The sequence below is a fragment of the Canis lupus genome, chromosome 9 (genome assembly GCF_003254725.2).
Source record: "Canis lupus dingo isolate Sandy chromosome 9, ASM325472v2, whole genome shotgun sequence".
NCBI lineage: Eukaryota > Metazoa > Chordata > Mammalia > Carnivora > Canidae > Canis > Canis lupus.
This window is the reverse complement of record NC_064251.1, coordinates 29,910,671-29,931,838: the sequence shown is the minus strand read 5'-3', so window position 1 is coordinate 29,931,838 and position 21,168 is coordinate 29,910,671.

Below are 21,168 nucleotides of genomic sequence, written 5' to 3'. Positions count from 1 at the left end.
TTTCTTAATTATGTGCCTGCAAATAAGAAATTCATTTATGTTGTTAATAACGGCCCAACCACAGTGGTACCTTGGTAGTGCAGTCAGGTAAGCACATGATCAGTGCAGAGTCTGCTTGAGATTCTCTCTCCCTCTGCCCCTCCCACTTGCTTAATCTCTCTCAAATAAATAAATTTTTATAAAAGTAATTGCCCAACCACAGCTCTCCTCTCCTTCCTATCTCCAGATCCAAGTAAAAAATACAATACCCTTCTGCCCCTTCCCCTTCCAGTGTTGTCACGTCCTTCTGTCCTCATAACTGCTTCTAATTCTGCCTCCTAAGATGCTCTTTATTTTTTTATTTTATTTTATTTTATTTTATTTTATTTTATTTTATTTTATTTTATTTTAATGAGAGACACACAGAGAGAGGCAAAAACATAGGCAGAGGGAGAAGCAGGCTATGTAGGGGGAGGTGTGGGGAGCCTAATGCTAGACTCGATCTTAGGATTATAACCTGAGTCAACCACTGAGCCACCCAGGTGCTCCTCTAAGATGCTCTTTAACTTAGATCTAATTTCCATCTTATATCTTATTCTAACATAGAAGAAACTCTTATTCATTTTGCAGACCTCAAGCGTTGCACTTTAAGTTAATTGTGTATATCTTCAAATTCTTCTTTACTCTTCTTAGAATTTTAACTCCTGAGAATTGTTTGTGCCTTTTTAAATTCTTTTTCAATCTAGCATGATGCCTAACAGATGTCATCTAATGAAAAGACTTGATAGTCACAGCCTTTACTGTGAAAATTCTTTGTTTATATCATTCTTTTAAAATTCTTTATATTGTTCCAAACCCTGTCTACTTCTCACTTCCTTTTTTTTAAAGATTTATTTATTTATTTAATAGAGAGAGCACAAGCAGGGATAGGGGCTGAAGGAGGAGAGAGAGAATCTCAAGCAGATTCCTGCTGAGCATGGAGCCCAACAAAGGACTTGATCCCATGAAACCTAGATCATGACCTGAGATGAAATTGAGTCAGTTGCTTAACTGACTAAGCCAATGAAGGCCCCAACTTCTCCCTTCTACTGAAGTTCTATAAGGTTTTCTTTTCTAACTTCTAAAACTTAATCAGTGGTGCCAGTGGAGTGACAATTGCCTCATGGCTCTTCAACTTTATGTTGCTGACATCTCTGTGTTCATTCCACAATACCCAATTTCAATTGACATCACAGTGAGACTTGAGAAACATTATACCCCTCTTGCTTTTTATTTTCTAATTCTCCCTTCTAGGCACAGTTTACCTACATAATACTTTACTGAAATCTCTCTCCTGCAATCATTCAACTTACTGCAATGAACAACCTGCATATAGAATCTTGGGTTATAGAAGTCAAAAGGTGTTTAACTCTTAATAAGTATGATAAACCTTTCCCTCATAAAAGACTTTAGGGTCATTACATTAAATAATGTTCTTTTACTTAAAACTTCCTTTGTTCTTTTTAACTTCTTGTAAATTTTTTGTGGCAGTCTGTGTACTTCTCAGAAGTGGAGTGGTCTCTTTTCATTCCCTAGTGATCTTGATGGCAATGCCTACCCTGGTTCTGCATCAGTCTATTTTCAGCTACTTGACTTTTTTTCATTTGGGTGTAGTCGAAAAGGGCTGGAGAAACTAATTCCTGCCCCCAAAAGATCTGATTGATTGATTATTATTTTTTAACAGAGCCCCATCCAGTTCACTGGGTTATTCATCCTTATTTACCTGAATAGAAACATTAAACATTTTAAGCTAAGATTAGAAAATCAGATGTGATAGGAAAACCTTAGCTCTGCATCATTTCCTACATGAAGTGCATTCTGTACTGCTTGTTTCTGAGTGTTGTCCTGAGTGTGATATAGATGTCGCAGTTTTCTAATAGGTCCGTAGCACAAATCTGTGTTGTTGGGAGTCTACTGAGTTTTGGAAATGTATCTAATATGGCCTCTACAGAATACAGACACTCATCTGTGAAACACTGTGAAATGGAAGTCTTCAATAAATGTAAAATTGCTCTCAACTCTCTTCCAGTCTGGAAACTCTAATACAAAAAGAAATGACTGACTCAGTCAAACAAGAGCTTTTTATTTTTTTTTATTTTTTTATTTTTTTAATTTTTTATTTATTTATGATAGTCACAGAGAGAGAGAGAGAGAGAGAGGCAGAGACACAGGCAGAGGGAGAAGCAGGCTCCATGCACCGGGAGCCCGACGTGGGATTCGATCCCGGGTCTCCAGGATCGCGCCCTGGGCCAAAGGCAGGCGCTAAACCGCTGCGCCACCCAGGGATCCCTAAACAAGAGCTTTTTAAAGTAAAGCATTGTTTTAAAATTTCCAACTTTGAGAAATCCTTTTCTTTTTCCCTGCTTGATATTTAAACATCAGATATTACAAAAATTATTCTCTCTAAAGAATTCTGCCTTTAATAATTAGTTGATGCTACTCCCCTTTCCTAAGCATTATAAATGGTGACCACAATACTGCAAGTTACAGATATGGGGACTTACATGAGTATCTGCCTCCTTCTCACAGTCTAAAATAAGAAATCACATGCAGAGTCTTGTATTTCCAAAATGGTCATGCACTAGATTTGTTTTCAATTGGATATTTCTTTTAAATGCTTCTCCCCCTGCCCATACAATACCTTTGCTAGCTCCGTATCTTTACTCAGAGACTTCCTCCCACATGAAGTATCTTCAGTCTCCCTCTTTGTTATCCAAGTTTTGTCTGTCCCCTTCTTTCAGAGAATTTCTACAACAATCACCATCTATTTTTGATGACATATCTGGTTGGACCCCAGTGGGTCATTTCAGTAGACTCACTACTCACTGTTCACCCCAGGATGGCTGAATAACCAACTGAATTGGAAGCAACACTGCTATGGTAGTAAGCGACTCTATTACAATTTTCTGAAATGTTCAGCAAGGAAAGTCTCAGTAGTAATTTGTCTTAAGCAGCTGCACCACCTGCACAAACCCTTATAAGATTGTATTGAATTTTCTTAAACTCCTACACCAAGGACCTTTGAAAACATTATCAACATATATGAAGTTTCTAAAGAGATTTGCTTTTCCTCTCTAGACATTCTGAAAAGTCACTAAAGGAAATAAGCAGTTTTTAAAAATCTAATTATTAAATGCTCATATGATTCATACATTTTATTTTTTATTGTTTTTATTTAAATTATAGTCAGTTATATATAGTTTATATTAGTTTCAGGTGTACAATATAGTGATTCAACACTTCATACAACACCTGGTTCTCATCATAGTAAGTTCACTCCTTAATCCCCATCACTTGTTTTACTCACCCCTCCCCACCTCCCCTCTGGTAACTACCAGTTTGTCTCTATAGTTAAGAGTCTGTTTCTTGGTTTACCTCCCTATTTATTTTCCTTTGCTGTTTTGTTTTGTTTCTTAAATTCCACATATGAGTGAAATCATATGACATTTGTCTTTCTCTGACTTATTTCGCTTAGCATTATACTCTCTAGCTCCATTCACGTCATTGCAAGTGGCAAGATATCATTATTATTTATGGCTGAGTAATATTCTATTATATGCATGTGTTTTCACACCCACACACCATATATATATACATATGTATATGTGTGTATGTATATATACATATGTATATGTGTGTGTATATATACATATGTATATGTATATGTGCGTGTGTATATATACATATATATATGTATGTATGTATATATATATATATATATATATATATACACACACACACACACATATACCATCTCTTCTTTACCCATTTATCAGTTGATAGGCATTTGGGTTGTTTCCATAATTTGGTTATTGTGGATAATACAGCTATAAACATCAGGGTGCATGTAATCCCTTTGCATTAGTATTTTTATAATCTTTGGGTAAATACCTAGTAGTGAAATTTCTGGATCATAAGGTAGTTCTATTTTTAACTTTTTGAGAAACCTGCTCATGGATTAGGAGAAATATTGTTAAAATGTCCATACCACCTAAAGCAATTTACACATTTAATTCCCTCCACATCAAAATACCAACAGAATTTTTCACAGAGCTGGAACGAGCAATCCTAAAATTTGTATAGGACCACAAAAGACCCCAAATAGTCAAAGCAATCTTGCAAAAGAAAAAAAGCAAAGCTGGAGGCATCACAATTTCATAAGTTATATTACAAAGCTCTAGACATTAAGGCAGTATGATACCAGCACAAGAACGGGCACATAGATCAATGGAATGGAACAACAACAACAACAACAAAAACAAAAACAAAAATGGACCCACAACTATATGGACACAGTCTTTGACAAAGCATGAAAAAATATCCAATAAGAAAAATAATTCTCCTCAACAAATGGTGTTGGGAGAATTGAACAGCACCATGCAAAAGAATGAAATTGGACCACCCTCTTACATCATACACAAAAATAAATTCAAAGTGGATGAAAGAACTAAATGTGAGATTGGAAACCATCAAAATCCTAGAGGAGAACATAGGCAGTAAACTCTTTGAGATCAGCCATAGCAACTTCTTTCTAGATATATCTCCTGAGGGAAGGGAAACAAAAGCAAAAATAAACTGGGGCTATGTCAAAATAAAAAGCTCTAGCACAATGAAGGAAACAATCAACAACAGTAAAAGACAACTTATAGAATGGGAGAAAGATATTTGCAAATGACATATCTAATGAAGAGTTAGTATCTAATACGTAAGGAACTTATAAAACTCAACATCCCAAAAATGAATAATCCAATTTAAAAATGGGCAGAAGACATGAATAAACATTTTCCAAATCCATGAAAAGATGCTCAACATCACTACATTACTAATCATCAGGGAAATACAAATCAAAACTACAATGAGAGAATACTTCACACCTATCAGGATGGCTAAAATCAACAACACAAGAAACAACAGGTGTTGGCCTGGATGTGGGGAATGTAGAACCCTCTTGCACTGTTGGTGAATCACACATTTTAAATAAAATCCTATGAACATATTTCTTCTGAATATCTCAGTGATGGGGATTTAAGTACCTCTGAGTTGTACAGTTGGAAATAAATGCATACTTACCACCACTTTTCTCCAACATCTATACTCAAGATAATCAGAAAATAAAGAATTTCAAACAAGGCTGGGGAAATACACACATGTAGTGAGAAAATGAGTAGTCAATACAATAGAGAAAATAACACTGTTGTTAAAGGATCATTTATAAAATGTAAAGGAAGAATAGGTAGAAAGATGTGCCACAGCAAAAAACCAAAATGTAGGTCTGGAAGAAAAGAGAAAAAAAGTAATTAACAGCTGACACTGTTTGAAATGTCAAAGAAAAAAAAATTCCATGAAATGAAAATAATTATTTTATGTTATTTCCCAAATAGATATTGGCATTGTATATATTTTTATAATATATTTGATGTGCACCCGTGCATATATTATCATTTGTGAAAAAACTAATGCAACACATTAATTATTCTGGACACAAATGAATTATCATCCCAGGTGGTAAGTCTGGGGAAGCAAGTATTCTTTTTCTTATTTATCAGATTTTATTACTATAATTAAGTTATTACAGAGCTTTAATATAACTATTTTAATTTCACTTCCATTACCAAGGAGCATATAGAACATCTTGTGTGTGTGCTACAGCCAGATGGATAATTTTAGCTAAATTCATCTTTGAGTGGAGTCATATAACAATATTGCCTGATTTTAAATATGAGCTGTTAGATTGCAGAAACTTTCTCCTATGTGGTGGGGGGCTGTGTAGGGGGACGAAGATGCAAAGAGGAGACCTGAGCTGGAGCTGAGTTCAGAAACAGGCTGTTGGGCTTTGGATAATCACTTGGGCTTAATCTCCTCATCATTAACATAAAAGGAGTGCTGTTTAAGGAGGCTTCTAGTTTTAGAAACCACTAGATTATAGTACTTTTTTTCAACAGGTGAATACAATCTCAACATCCATCTTGTACCATGTGTTGGAAATATTTAACCTAGATTAAACACCTGACCTATAAAATTAAGTAAACTCTACACCAACATGCTGAGTAGATACAGGTACTTACACACAAGCATGTGATATATATATAAATGCACATACATATATATATGTACATATATAATACATAAAACCTATGATTCTAAAACAGTTGGATTAAAATGTCAAGCTTGAAAGCAAATACAATAGGTTTATTTTATATGATAAACATACATAAACTAAGTTATGTTTCAAACTGAATAACTATGTATAACTATGTACCCCTTTCTCATTTGACTTTCATAATGATATGATGTTATATCTATACACTCTGGTTATATCCCGGATATCTTAGCATGGATCCTATTTCAAGCGTATTTTCCTATAGTAAAACATGTGTCAAGTAGAATTTCCATATAATTAGTTTAGGCAATCTGGTCATTATGTTTCCACCACATGTAAATACACCTTGTACTCATGTAAGGCAGCTAATTACTAGAAATGAGAAGCATGCCAATTGCATTCTCAATATATTATGAAAGGGTATTCTGGGTAATTTGCTTCCTGTACATTTTACTGTGTAAATTGTGATAACTGTCAACATTTAAAATCTTTCTGAGAGTGAAGTGTGGACTGTATTTGAGACTCTTTAAGGTAAACAGAGTCCATTTCTACCAAATAAATTAATAATATAGTTAAATATGTTTCACTGTATGTTTGTGTCAAATTAACAAAGACATTAATGCAAGAGAGTTTAATTAGACATGGCTTAAAAGAAAAAAGGACAAGGCTTTAGTGTCATCTCAAAACCTGTATTTTTGTTAATAAATTAAAAAAATAAAAGAGGTACACAGAAATATTTAATAGCATCCTCCTTTTTGATTTGAGATTTATTTTTCGCAATAAATAGCAACATGTCATGTAGCAATAAAGCAAATGCAAAAGACAAAAGGAGCATTTCTGTTCAGCACTTCAAGGCAATTTGCAAAGTCATAGGTTCATCATATAAATAATGGCTTCTGAGATTTGATCCTTAGAGTTTCATAAAAATAAATTGCTTTTTCAATAGTTAGTGCTGAAGCATTCATTAAAAGAAAAAATTCTAGACATAAGAGTTGTGCTCAGTATTACACACACACAAAAAAAATGTTTTTTAAGGTACATGGAATAAATGGCAAACATTTAACTGCCAGACTTAATTGGGAATAATATTTGAAGAAGTTTTGAGGAAAAAGTTGCTATGCTTATCACTCTTAGATGGTGTTTTTGCAGCATAAAAATAGTCATTTATCCATTTTTACCTACCCTGACTATTCCAACAATATCGTACAATTTCAAGCTACCTGACTTCAAGGAAAAGTGCTGTACAACATCAGGATTAGATTCAAGGTGAAAACAATATTTATAAGTGACATAAAAGCTAAAATGATCCATGTATACTATTTAATCACAAAACAAAGGTATTGATAAAAGACAGTTTACTATATTTTTTAAAAGATAAGTTTGTATTTTTAGAATGAGAAATACCTAACATGTTCCACATAATAACTGTTTTAATGTGGTACTTGAGCTCCAAATAGTTTGAGATCTTTTTTTCTCTAATAGTGATTGTGGTGGTGGGGGTAGAGTAATATAGAAAATTGTCAATCAGTTACCAGCTAAACAGCAAGAAAGAGACCTTCACATATCCTATTGATGGACTGCAAAATTTGTCTTTTGTAAAGTGCACTCTGGAGTAATGCAAAATTCCCCACAACGGGCTATCCGTAACTCGACTGACCTCGCTAGGGTACTGCGAAAAGTTCTTTATCATGCTTCGAAGGATACCATAGTGCTGTGTATTCTGATTTGGACATTAAAAAGAGGTAAATACACTTACATTACCCCTTTGATCTGACAGTACTTTAAAAACTAGAATATAACTTTACGAGTTTTCCACAGAGATCCATCCAGACATTCAAGAAGCATTGGTTTTTACCCAATGCCACTGTCAGCCTCCAATGAATTAAGTATTGAGCCTGAATCTTTGGTTTTTAGTTCCTAGTTGTAACTAAAAGATCTGCAATCACTCTCCCCCTGGCATTGCCATCTTTCTCTTCTTGCACTGCCTTGTTTTCCTTGTAACAAATTCTGTGTGATTGGAAATGAAAAGCAAAATGAAATGGAAGAAAATAGGGCAGGATAAACTTTATCTATCTTGTTGCCTTTTTAGAGAAATCACAGATCAATCCACTGGGACACGCAAGAGTTAGAAATTTCACATCAAAGTACTGAATAAATGTTATCTCATTATTTTGTCCCTCACATTTGAAGGTATTTGGTATAAAGATGACATATGAAAGTAAACTGAATTCAATTTATCATTCTAGCTATGTTGCTGATTGTCCTGGTAAGAAAACTGATGTTTTATACCACGATTAAAATGTTTTCCATTTTGGCCTATGATCATTGCATTTCCCTCTAGGAAATGGAAGAGTCTTTGTATATACCAGCAAATCCTTTAAATTTTCTAAGCTGTTTTTTGAAGCATTTTAAGTTCATTACATTAGATTAATTGGAGGACATGGGGTAGTAGCTAGCTCTAAAGCTTCTACTTTATGTGGCCCAGTCTGTTTAATTTTTATTTCAAACTCCAAACAATGGGATTTTACTTCCTCCTTTAGATAGTCCTATAAATCTCCTGCCTCTGATTGCAAAACATGCAAGAATTTTACCTCAAGGAAAATAGTGTAAAATAGAACCTAATGTGGGGGAGTGGTAAAAATGACTAGAGTTAAGTTACTAATCACACTTCAGAACTGATTACCATTAGAAGGGAAACTTCCCAACACTTTAAGTTCAATCAGAAATCTCTGTGTTTTAACAGAAAACCGTGGTAATAATTACAAATGACAAAGAGGCAGAGTGCTTATCAAGAAAAGTCACTTACTTTTTTCAACTGAATGCTGGGCTTTGTTTTACATGACACAATTTAATAAGCTCCATGCATAGAAAGTATACATCTCAGCAAATAGTTCAAGACTAACATGTACAACAATAAAAACAAAGACATGTGATAGTAATAATGGTAATGTATTAAGTATACTCTAATTGTGTCAGGCTGAGTCAGTTTGCTACTATCAGCATTGAGATGAGCAATTGTTTGGATAGAATTCTAGGAAGTCATAGGTAGGATCAATGTCTGTGAGGTGCAAGATAATACAATTTTTTTTTCCTCCAGGGAATCTGTTTAGGATGGAATAGGAATGCTAAAAAAATAACTAGAGACAGTGGACAAAAGACCAGGGAAAGATTAACATTTTTATCAGGATTGTAACTAAATAGAAAGATGTCATTGCAATGTTTTGGCCCAAGCAAATCAAGAAACTAAAACAAAATAGAGTACCAAAAATTTGTGAAAATATTTTTGGCGCTGGGATGGGGCAAAGTATAAGTGAATGCCTGGAACCCTACTTCGGAGTATCATGTGTGGATTTAAAAAAGCAAGACTACATGAGTGTTGATAGGCCAGTGCAAACATCGCTCTTTTTCCACTGCTGGGCTTCACAGTGATGTATTCACTACCCAAGTGAGGCTAAGTCTCCAAATGAAAATTTTCAGTAAGTTCAGCTCCTCACATATGAGGAACTTATTAATGGGGAGATGCTGTTCAAAAGTATTCAGCTCTTTAGGAATATAACTGTTGATGAGAAATTCATCACTCAGGAGTCTGTGATTTCACAGTGTATTTTATGGAGATTGCACACTGGTGGCCCATTGGCCAAATTCAATCTGTGGAACTGCTTTATTTAGACTTCACAGTGCTTTAAACCATTTTAAAATAATTCCCATTTTTAAAATCAGAGTGTTTTCACATTAATATATGGATGCCAGGCCGTTTGTGAGAAATTGGTGATGGTATACTCACATTTCTACATGAGAAGAATCAATATCATTAAAGCTTGTGCTCTCTAGTTTGTAAACCCATCATTCTTATGTCTATTCTGTTTTACACATTTGTATTAATCTATCTGCCAGCCACTTGGGCCTTTAGGTTAATTCCATACTTAACCAATTTCTGCTTCCAGCTTCTTTTAAAAATATTATTTGGCTTTATTAAACTAAAAATATCATCTGTTCATTTACTTGGGTCTTCCTATTATATGTTATGTCTATTAGAGAAACAATCAGCTTCGTGGACTACATGTGCACAAAGTGGTATAGCATCATGCCAGCTAATAGCTTGGGTTTAATTTCCACATTCCTTGAGACATTGGCAAGTTTCTGAACTACATTGAATCTCAATGTTTCCTATGAAATGGGGAAATTAGTATCATAGTATAGTATTGTGTAATATATATACTTGTGTATTTATACATCCACATATGCATATATACTTAAGTATTTTATAGTATGTCATATAATGGGATATTCTAGATTATTATAACATAGTACAGCATAATAGTAATAACAGTAATACCTAATGTGTACTGAGTACTTTTCTAAACACTGAGCTCTACTCTAAGTGCTTTGTATCTGCATCTTACCTATTCATGACAACAACCTTGTGAGTTTGGTATCATTATTGTTGTTGCCTACATTTACAGATGAGGATTTCAAGTCACCACTCTGACTCTAGAGGCTATATTAATGCTTTCAAGGAATTTAACAAGGTTCCTGACACATGGTAAGCACTGATATTCTGACGGATACAGCCTAGGTTATTTGATTTCTTTTACAATCAGTTAATTATACTAAACATCAGTATAATGCCAAAATACCTGGACAAAAGTCGCTAAGAGAAGAAATTGCCTACACTCACATTACTAGAAGGGAAGCACACCATATTAAACCTACTTCAATATGAAGATTAGGGAAGCCAGTTAATTGAGAGAGGTATTAAATTGCTTATTCAACTAATTGTATTGTTAGCTACTGTGATATTTATTTCTATAGTAGTCTGAAACTTAAGCTATGTCTACATGACAAATCTAAAGTCAATTATTATTATTTTTTCAAACAGAAGCCATAGGGATGAACCTGGATCAATAAAGCAGTAACCTGAAAACTGTTCACTGAAAACTGTCACACAAAAATCCAGGGATTCCAGCCTTCATTGTCCCAAAGGGCAGACAGTCAGCCCAGCTTCACCAGTTGCTGCTCTTCCTTTGATAGACGCAACTGGCATCTAGCTCAAGTAGAATGGCAGTTGTAAGGACTTGTAGGAAGTGTTCTGCAAACCCAAAAGAGATGATTTCTTGGAAAGAGAATCACACATGAATGCTTGTTACTCAGATGGAGCCAGAATTGCCACTAGTTAATTGATTTTCTGTGTCAAAACATCCACTCCAAGAGCCCTTCATCTCCTAAAAATGCTAGTTTGAACATGGGCTAAATGGAGGTCCTGGAAAATCTTTGAAAAAAACATTTGGTTGAGTGTCTCCATATGAATGCAATGTGAAAAACCTATATTGTAATTTCTTATTAAGCTCATTATGGTAATAATAGTGGTGCTAGAGGCCGAGCACTTATCTAGGAAAAGAGAATCAAAGGGCACTATTCTTTTCCCCCAGCTAAGTCCTGTGTTCTCATTACCTTATACTGTTTGCCACTATTTTATGAGCCCCTACCCATTAGAAGTAAACAAGCAAGCACACAGAACAAGATCATTCACATCCTCACACAAAAAAAAGGTTGTAAGGATAATTCTAAAATTTTGAGCACATATTAAGTACTAGATATCATGATTAAGTGTGCTTCACTTGTTTTAAGTGTGATAGTCATTTAAACCATCCTATGGACTACATGTTATTTTCACCTCCATTTTATAGATGCAGAAACTGAGATCTATAAATGTAACATAACCCCCCACAGATGAGGCAGCTGTTACATGGCAATATCTAATTGTTACAGTCTGACTCCAAACCACAACATCTCCATCACTTCTCACACTGTTATATACGGTTTTATTATATTATTTCATTTAAGTATCACACAAAAATCACATTTAGAAGGTTGTTGAGAAGTCCAGAGTGGTTAAGTAGCTTGCTTGTCCATTGGAAGTGGATCATCCAAAGCCCTGATTATTTACATTAACTCCATTCTCATTTCTTGACACTACATTTCATAGTAGCTATAGAAAACTTCAAAATTGATCCATAACACTGTTCAACATCTACCATAGGCTATAATGTTCATTTCCTCACAAAAAAAAATGCACTATGGAGAGCAGGAAGCATGCCTTCTGTGTGAAAAAGCTCAAAGCAAAGACTGATGTGAAGGAGGCCTTCAAGACATTGGAAGGGCTTATGTGTTTTGAAAGGAAGGTGCTCCATATGCCCTGCAGTAAACCCAGAATGCATAAAACCTGAACCTCAGGAAAGAATAGAACATGTTCTGGAGCCAATGATAATTAAAGGCTGTATCCCTGAGAGAGATTTTGCACAATATGGCATGGTATTGAGTTCTTAGATGTTTAACATCTAAGTGTGCTTTAAAACTGTCCCTTGTGTTCTGAGGCACAGTTTTGGAAGCCAGTCCAAGTAGAGACAAAGTCCACATTAGAACTGCCAGTAAATGTGGTGCTCATAGCCCACAATGTTGAGAATTTTTAAGCAATATGGTTGTTTTTTTGAACATCGAATATTATTCTTAACGTGCTTAATTTGTGAAGTGCCACATGCCTCAGAATACTTTTATTCCAAGAGGATGCTTAGGCAGTTCTCCTCCGTGATGTAGTTATGGGCTGGATTAGTCCTAAAATACAGTTTTCTACATCTGTCTTGATTGAATTACATCACCATTAAATAAGGCTATTCCTTTAAATACGAAGAGCCAGTTTAAAATGCAATTTACCTATAGCCTTTCTATTACAATCCGAACAACTTGCTGTGACTGCAAAATCATAGATGAAATAATAGATCATTTTGCCCTCCCTTTTTTTCTTTTTGTCTTGTTTGTTGTCAAAGTTTAAATCATGGTTTGTAATTTAATTCTGTGATTCTAGAAAGCATGATGATCTGATGCTATTCATTTGCTTTTAAATAAAATCACACTGATGAATATGTATTGGGCATTAGTTATTTTCCAACTTTTTGCAGCTCTTGTGGAACTCATTGCTAACAATTAAGCCAGAAATACTTACTAACAAGAAGAGTTTAAAGAGATATAGCAAATTCTAGAGAAAATGGCAAGGAGAGCCATTGAGCTCAACTAAGAAATAGATTATCTGATACGACGATTTATATGTGGAGGCAAAAAAAAAAAAAATTCTAATGAGGCACATACTACCTAAGTTGAATAACACACCCTACCTGGATGCCTCCTTTAAACCAGGCACCAAGATAGGGACTGGAATTAGAAAAGTGAGTCCTATGCCTGCTGTCTAGAAGAAGCTTTCAGTTTCGGTCTTTTGAATCACATTTGTTCCTACTAGTAAGGATCTGCAAAATTCACTTTCATTTACCAGCTTTATTGTTTGATGGAAAAAGAAAACTTGGCACCTGATTCTGCTCTGCCTGACTTCCAACTGGAGTTCCTTCTAGCTTTCTAAATTACTTGGAACTGAGTAAGCCTCTTCTGCCAAAAAGTGAATGACTCAATATTTGAAACCAGGCACATCAGCAAAATCCAGACTGAACCCTGAAATCACTTTGATTCAGATAAAATGAGTCACCTGTACCTGGAAGGAAATTACTTATTACAAAAGATAATAGACTGGAAAATGGAGGAAAAATAGAGAAGGGCCTCTAAGTAGCTTTAGTAGCAGAATTTACATTGTACATATTGATGTGTTCTAGAAGATGACTTATATAGGCTCAATATATTTTAGAATAAATATTAGTAGAAGCTTTGGGAAAATATGAATACATATTCACATTTATGTAAGTGTATATGAATATGGATATTAATATACATACATCTATATGTATATATTTATAAAAGTGTGTATACACACACAGATACATTCATATTTTCCACAAGGTTCCTACTAATATCATTTATTCTTTTTTATTTTATTATTTTATTATTTTATTTTTATTTATTTCTGATAGTCACACAGAGAGAGAGAGAGAGGCAGAGACATAGGCAGAGGGAGAAGCAGGCTCCATGCACCGGGAGCCCGACGTGGGACTCGATCCTGGGTCTCCAGGATCGCGCCCTGGGCCAAAGGCAGGCGCCAAACCGCTGCGCCACCCAGGGATCCCAATATCATTTATTCTTAAATAAATAATTAAATTCTTAAATTCTTATAGGACACACATAATGGGATCTATTTATCAATATATCTATCTACCTACTAATATCGTAATATGTACATCCCATAATATACACAGATTAATTTATGCCTACTGAATTTTTTTTTTTTTTTTTTTAGTTTACTGGCATCTTGAACAAGAAGTAAGGATGGATGGGGAAAACTACTGCTCCTTTAACTAACTAATTAATTAATCAGTCCATCTATTCATCTGTTCAGCATCCATTCATCCATTCAGATTAATATACTTTTATGGAAAGAATACAATACATCAATAATCTGGAAGTACTGAAAATAAGGAGACAAATAATAACCATGTTCTTTTCATGGAAGACACAAACTAGTAGCCGAGAGTATTACGTAAATAATAATTTGCAATACAGATATGTCTACAGATCTGTATTCTTTATGTTTAAGGTATGTCAAGCAGGAAAATAAAATTGTTGCCTTTTTGGCATGGGGCTTATCTAAGATCCTTGCTGCATCACTACTTGATGTGTGCATACAAACCCTACATATATACCCTCTCTCTTTTTTTAAGATTTTATTTATTTATTCATGAGAGATAGAGAGACAGAGAAAGAGAGAGAGAGAGGCAGAGACACAGGCAGAGGGAGAAGCAGGCTCCATGCAGGGAGCCTGACATGGGACTCCATCCCAGGTCTCCAAGATCACGCCCTGGGCTGAAGGTGGTGCTAAACTGCTGAGCCACTCTGGCTGCCCCACATATACCCTCTCAGACACACCAGATTCAGCACTATCTTCAAATTACCAACCAGTTACAGCAAGACAATAGAGAATTGTTACTTCTGATTTATATGGATTGTGATATGTAGTATGATATATATGATATATAAGATATAAATGCAGTATTACATATAATACAATCTCAAAAAATAATACATAGGAACACATAGGCTTGCTTGAGGTTGTAAATTACTTCCCATGAAACTATTAAAAATTTTTTCAGTAGAGTTACTAAATAGCATTACAAATTTGTTTATATACCATATACTGAAACTAGCTTCCTAAATTACTTCCTATATTACTTTTTTAAAAATTGCATATATACAATTAATAATATGTGATTCCCAACGTGTTAAATACAATATTATGTAGAATTTTATTATAAGATAAACAAGGACACAGAGGGCAGTCTATGACTGTTGAGTAATTCATCAATGAGAATCTGTACAAATTGAACTGGATCTTGTAGACCACATTTTATGGCTTCAAGACAATGGTTCTGATGTTTCTGAGGTTTTTAAAGCACCTTTTTCATTGTTATTTTTATATTTACCTACAGTAAAATAGATTTTTTTGTACAGTTCAATTTATTTTTATGTAGAATTTTAGCACATGTATAAATTCATGTAGCTACCATCAAGATCAGAATATAGGCAGTTTGCTCATTCCCTGAAAATTCCCTCATGGTATATTTTGCAGTCAAACCTTCTTGCACTTAAAACTTGTGGTAAAACCACTGACCTGTTCTCAATCACTACAATTTTGTCAATTTTAGAATGTCAGGTCAGTCTGGAACATCATCATTTCTTGCTGGAAACATTCTTCCAACCTTTTACTATACTTTTACTTCCATCCCTTCTCTTCTGTCCATTTTCTATATATCAATTAGAGTACTGTTAAGTTATAATTATGATAATATCGTGTCATTACTTCAAAGCTTTGCATTGTACTTAGAATAAAATCATTATTTTCCCATGAGTATTAGGTAGAATATTATAAAAGGTTCTAACAAGTGAACTTTAAGATACATGATACCCCAAACATAGGACATGTAGACATTTTATTTCCTGTCCAGGTAAAGTCTAAAATATCTGTTTTTTGACAGATATTGAAATCATTTTGATTCAGATAAAATGAGTCACCTGTACCTGGAAGGAAATTACTTATTACAAAAGATGTCCTGCAAGTGTCTATTCAGGAATGCAGGCTCCTCAGTGTTGAACTCTTTGTGCAATACTCAAGTTTATGATTAAGTGATTAAGTTCATGATTATCTTCATCGATCACATAGACTGGAAAACAAGCGATAGCTCCTCTTTTCCCTCAAATGAACTACACCTTGCCTATTTGCTTAGTTAACTTTTTGTTTCATCCTTAAGATAAGGGGATTAGTGTTCTATAGTCTGAGATACTTTCTGTGATGACCCTAACATTGCCTCAGACACACAACCCATGCTTCTGCTCCTTACTGCATCCCTTGTTTCGTTGAATAAGCAAATAAAACACAAGTGAATAAGATTGAATGTGTATCTCCTTGATTTCTATCTCTTTCCTTGTTAGGATGTAATATTATACAGAGCAGTGAATGTGTCTTTCTTGCTCCCTATTGAAACTTTAAAGTCCAGTGCAATATCTGGCACATAATAAGCCCCAAATAAATATACTTTAACAATTGGACTTGATAAGGAAAACCAATAAGATTCTTCTTCTTGTTAACAGGTCCTTTGCTTTGCATCTGTCAGTACTTTTTTCTAGGGACATATCCTTCACTCTACTGTGTTGCATATGTAACAAGCGGAATCAGTAAGTGTGGACCAAAAAAAAAAAAAAAAAAAAATCAACACATAACCATTATTTTGAATACAAATTGCTTTGAGTTGAATCTTGCTCTCAAGCTTATATTGATTTAATAAACAATAATCACGCAAATGGTGGCGGAGAGGAAAATAATGTAGTGCAAGTGCTCTAAAGCCCTAAGGCAAGAATGTGTTTTGTAATCTTTAGGGTCTATGGTAAAATTATGTATAACCTAACAAGCCAATATTGGAGAGGGAAAAATAATATTCTAAAATACTAAACCAAAGCAAAAGGAGAGAAATAGAAACAAAAAACATGTTGAAAGCTAATGGGAAGATGTTAAATTGAATCACAAAAGAAATCATAATAGTATGACAGGCAATCTGACTAAATACTCCAGTTTAAAGAGACAACTAGCTACAACCACAACAATATGCTGTTTATATAAGGAATATCGTAAATAAATAGGTACAAAAAATAATGGAGAAAAGTTATATCTCATAAGCAATGGCCGAAAAAAGAAAGCCTATGTATCTAAGTAATAAAAAAAAGATTACAGTAAGAAAAAAAACCTGTTTCCTAATGTTAAATATTTGAATCCACCAAGGATATAAATAACATAAACTAAACATATATAACAGAACTGAAAGGAAAACCATACAAATACAAGATAATTTGGGAAATTTTTAATATACATTTCTCAGCACTCGATAAAACAAAATCTTACAGAGATTTGATCAAAACAAGTTTGATCTAAATGATACATACACACAATAATTGGCAACAGCAATTGAAACAGTTGCTTCAAGTACACAAACAACATTCTTAAAAATTGTCCATATGCTAGGTCATAAACCAAGGTTCAACAAATTCCAAAGGCCTGATACCCTATAATGGAGTTCTTTGGTCAGAACAGAATTAAGCTATAAACAAGCATCAGAAAGGCTCTAGAAGAGCCCCCATATGTTTGGGAATTATATACACATTTAAACATTGCTTTGATTTTCCCTAGAGACTTTATAGTCTCAGCTGGCCTAATCATTACTTTAACATATTTAACTAAGTTTGAAGATTAAACCCAGATCATTAGCATAGAAGAAACAAACTATAGGATCATGGCTTAATAGTATGCTAAATATTAGATTTAGTCAATTAAAAAAAATCAGCTAACCAAAAACTTGGTTAATATTAGGTTATCTGTTTTAGCATCCTCTTATCTATCATCATTTATTTATTAATTTATCACAAAAATTGAATTGGATAATGCTTACTAAACACTTACATCAGTTTCTGGCATATATTAACCACTATATATTTAAACTCTTATTATCATTCTTGTTGTATCATCATCATTATCTTAATTTGTCTTCTGGGGGAAAAATAAGGTCACAATTCTGTTAAACATTGCAATCAAATGACTCAAGCCCACATATTATCTGTCACCAGAAGAATCTCTTTCTCCATGGGTGCTACCTTTACCTTTCTTATAATAATCCAAGCATTTCTCAAGGTGCTTTCTTTTTACCAAAAGTTTAGTTTATTTGCTACTGTCTTGACCCTGGACCCTTTTCTATCAACTTAGTTCTTTATGATGCAAGGGCAGATAAGCCCTCTGTATTCCTTTGCTATTGTATCAGTTGGTATTCCAGATAAAAAATATTACATATATTTGTTTACAGCTCTGGGCTTTCACAGGAGGGCTGTCACTGCAAATTCTGTCATTTGCTGAGTCAGAACTAGGACCAAAAAAAAAAAAAAAGAACTAGGACCACTCGATGACCTATTTTGTTGCTAGAGTTGACCTAGTAGTCCCATTTCTTTCTACCCAAAAGTTATCTTGCCGTCCTTCCTGACACTATGTCCTGACTCAGTTTACTCTCTTTCAAACCAACAAAGAAGAGATTAATATCTTAGTCTTCTTAGCCTGAATACTGAAAAGATGCTTATGCAGTTTTCTGACCTATTGACCCTTCTTTTTAAAAATGTGGTCAAGCTCCTTAATCAGAACTTTCAGACTCCTGGAAATCCATAATTATACAGAAGACTATCTTTTAGGATAATTGTTTCCTAGTGAGATTATCTGGTTTCTAATTATTAACTAAGCTGCTGTAAGAGTTATTACAGTATAGATCTAAGTATATATTACACTCTCCTTTTTTAACAAACCTGTGTCTGCTTGCTACTTCAACCAAGTAAGGTCCAGATTTCTTAAGTGGCAAAGTCTTTGATAATATTTTACCTCCTATTACCTCCTGCCAAGAACTCTTCATTCTATCTGCCAGAAACATCCATTATTTTTAAAATAAATGACAAAATTTCACATATCAATTCATTGAAACATGGTTTCTCCCTACTTAAAGTGTCCTTCCCTCTTCTATTTGCTTAAGGAATTGTGATTCATCTACCATAATCTACCTCAAAGGTCATTTTCTTGTATAACTTTTTTTACTCCTTTATTGTATTTTCAGTGAAACAGAAACATAAATTACAACAATTTTATGTTGAGCTGCCATTATTTATGTGTACATGATTCCAGGTCAGCAATTTAAGCTATGTGTAAATTCAACCTTGCTGAAGTATGTTTGTCTGCCTCCCTGAAGCTTGATTTGCATAAGTCATCATTTGCTTTTATTGGGGGGTCTAGGATGAGATGCACTGGGTGATGGCTATTCTCCAGGATTACGAATTAAGAAGTCAGAAAACATTGGCTAACTCCTAATCTTCAGGCAGAGCTCATGTAAAAGATGGTATCCATCCCAAAGCAACTACGTAGGAATTCAGGTTAAAAATAAGAAAGTAGAATCATTCAAATGATCTCTTGATTTATGTCTCCAGGGAATCTGTGTCAGATTATTAAAGATAGGAGAAATATAATGAACTGAATAAATGTGCAAAAATAAAGCACTGTAGGAAACTTACTGTGTGAGTCTGCCCTGCTTGCCAGTCTAATAATAAAGTTTAACATAATTGGGAGGAATGTATGTATTTCTCAAGAAAACTTGGCAACTAGAGGAGATTGCTTACAGCAATGTCAACATGGGTATCACTGAGAAGGAATGACAGCAGCAGAAATTGCTGCAAGAGAACAGATGCCAATACAAGAAGCAGAGAACACGTGGCCAGGAAGCATTAGCACTAAAATTGGAGAATCATCACATAAAGTAGAAGGAAACATCATTTATGATTCACAGGAACCTATGTGAGCTACTTCTTAAATGAGAATAAGTGATATGGTGGTGGATCAAGGATATGGTAACTGTATGTCCCAGTTTTCACTGTTGGTCCCATATGCCATCAAGTTTAGTAAGTGCCCTCGAATTTCTTCTTCTCTTTTTTTTAAAATTGAGCACTATTATTATTAACTGTGTTAAAATACAAAGAGATGTAATTGGAAAAAGTCCACATTAACCTTTCAGTTTCTCTGTGATCTTATATATTATGTGAAATACATGTGCAATGAAAATAGTTTTTAATTTCACATGTGGTTAAATCTGAAAGAGTACAAATGATGATTTTTACCATGTGCAAGGAAATTCAAACCTCTCTTTTAAGGGCAGTATGCAAGACACCCTTGATATAGCGAAAGGTGCTCAGAAACACCTGGCTAGGAAGAGCTAATTTATTCCCAGATTGAATCTCAGTAAAGAAGTATTTACTGCTGTTCCTACCAAGCAGTTGTTCCAAGGCCCATGCCATGGTGGTCTGAAATGCACGGATTTATTGGGCCATCATTTAAGAGTTAGTGGGAAACATGAGCAAATAGATGCTAGGAAAGAGAGACTGAGCAGACCCTATGTTGGACACATTAGTTAATGATCATTTTTGCTATGTGATTTTAGCATATCTGCTGCAAATTTGTAACACTACAATGTGAATTTACAACTTTTTATTCATATTTTAGTTTTAAATTATTTTTGAATTAAGAAATTCAGTTGAATACTATAGTTTCTCTTTTAATAAAAACATAAGATTTCTAATTTAATAATGTACACAGTGATGAACTCACAATATGTGTAAATATTTGCCATTTTCTGTGTGGCTCAAGGGATATCCAATCATAGGACATGGAAAGCAAAGAAACAAATCTGCTAAAGAAGCATGGGCACATACTTCAAATATCCTTTGTTACCTAAAGAACTGTTTCAGAAGACATTACAGTTGTAGTTGCTAAAAATATGTTTATATATCACCTTCTGAGACATGATTTTATGTTTAGATTAAACAGCTGTTCTAAATCAATTTCACTTATTTATTTTTTTCTTAAACTGGTAAATGATGCCAATTTTTATCAACAACAGAGGTGCTTCAAATAGAAAATTAGTTAATTGCAACAATGGTTCAAGTTTTTATTCGATTCATTTTTTTCACCCAGAATAAAGTTTTAGAAAATTTAT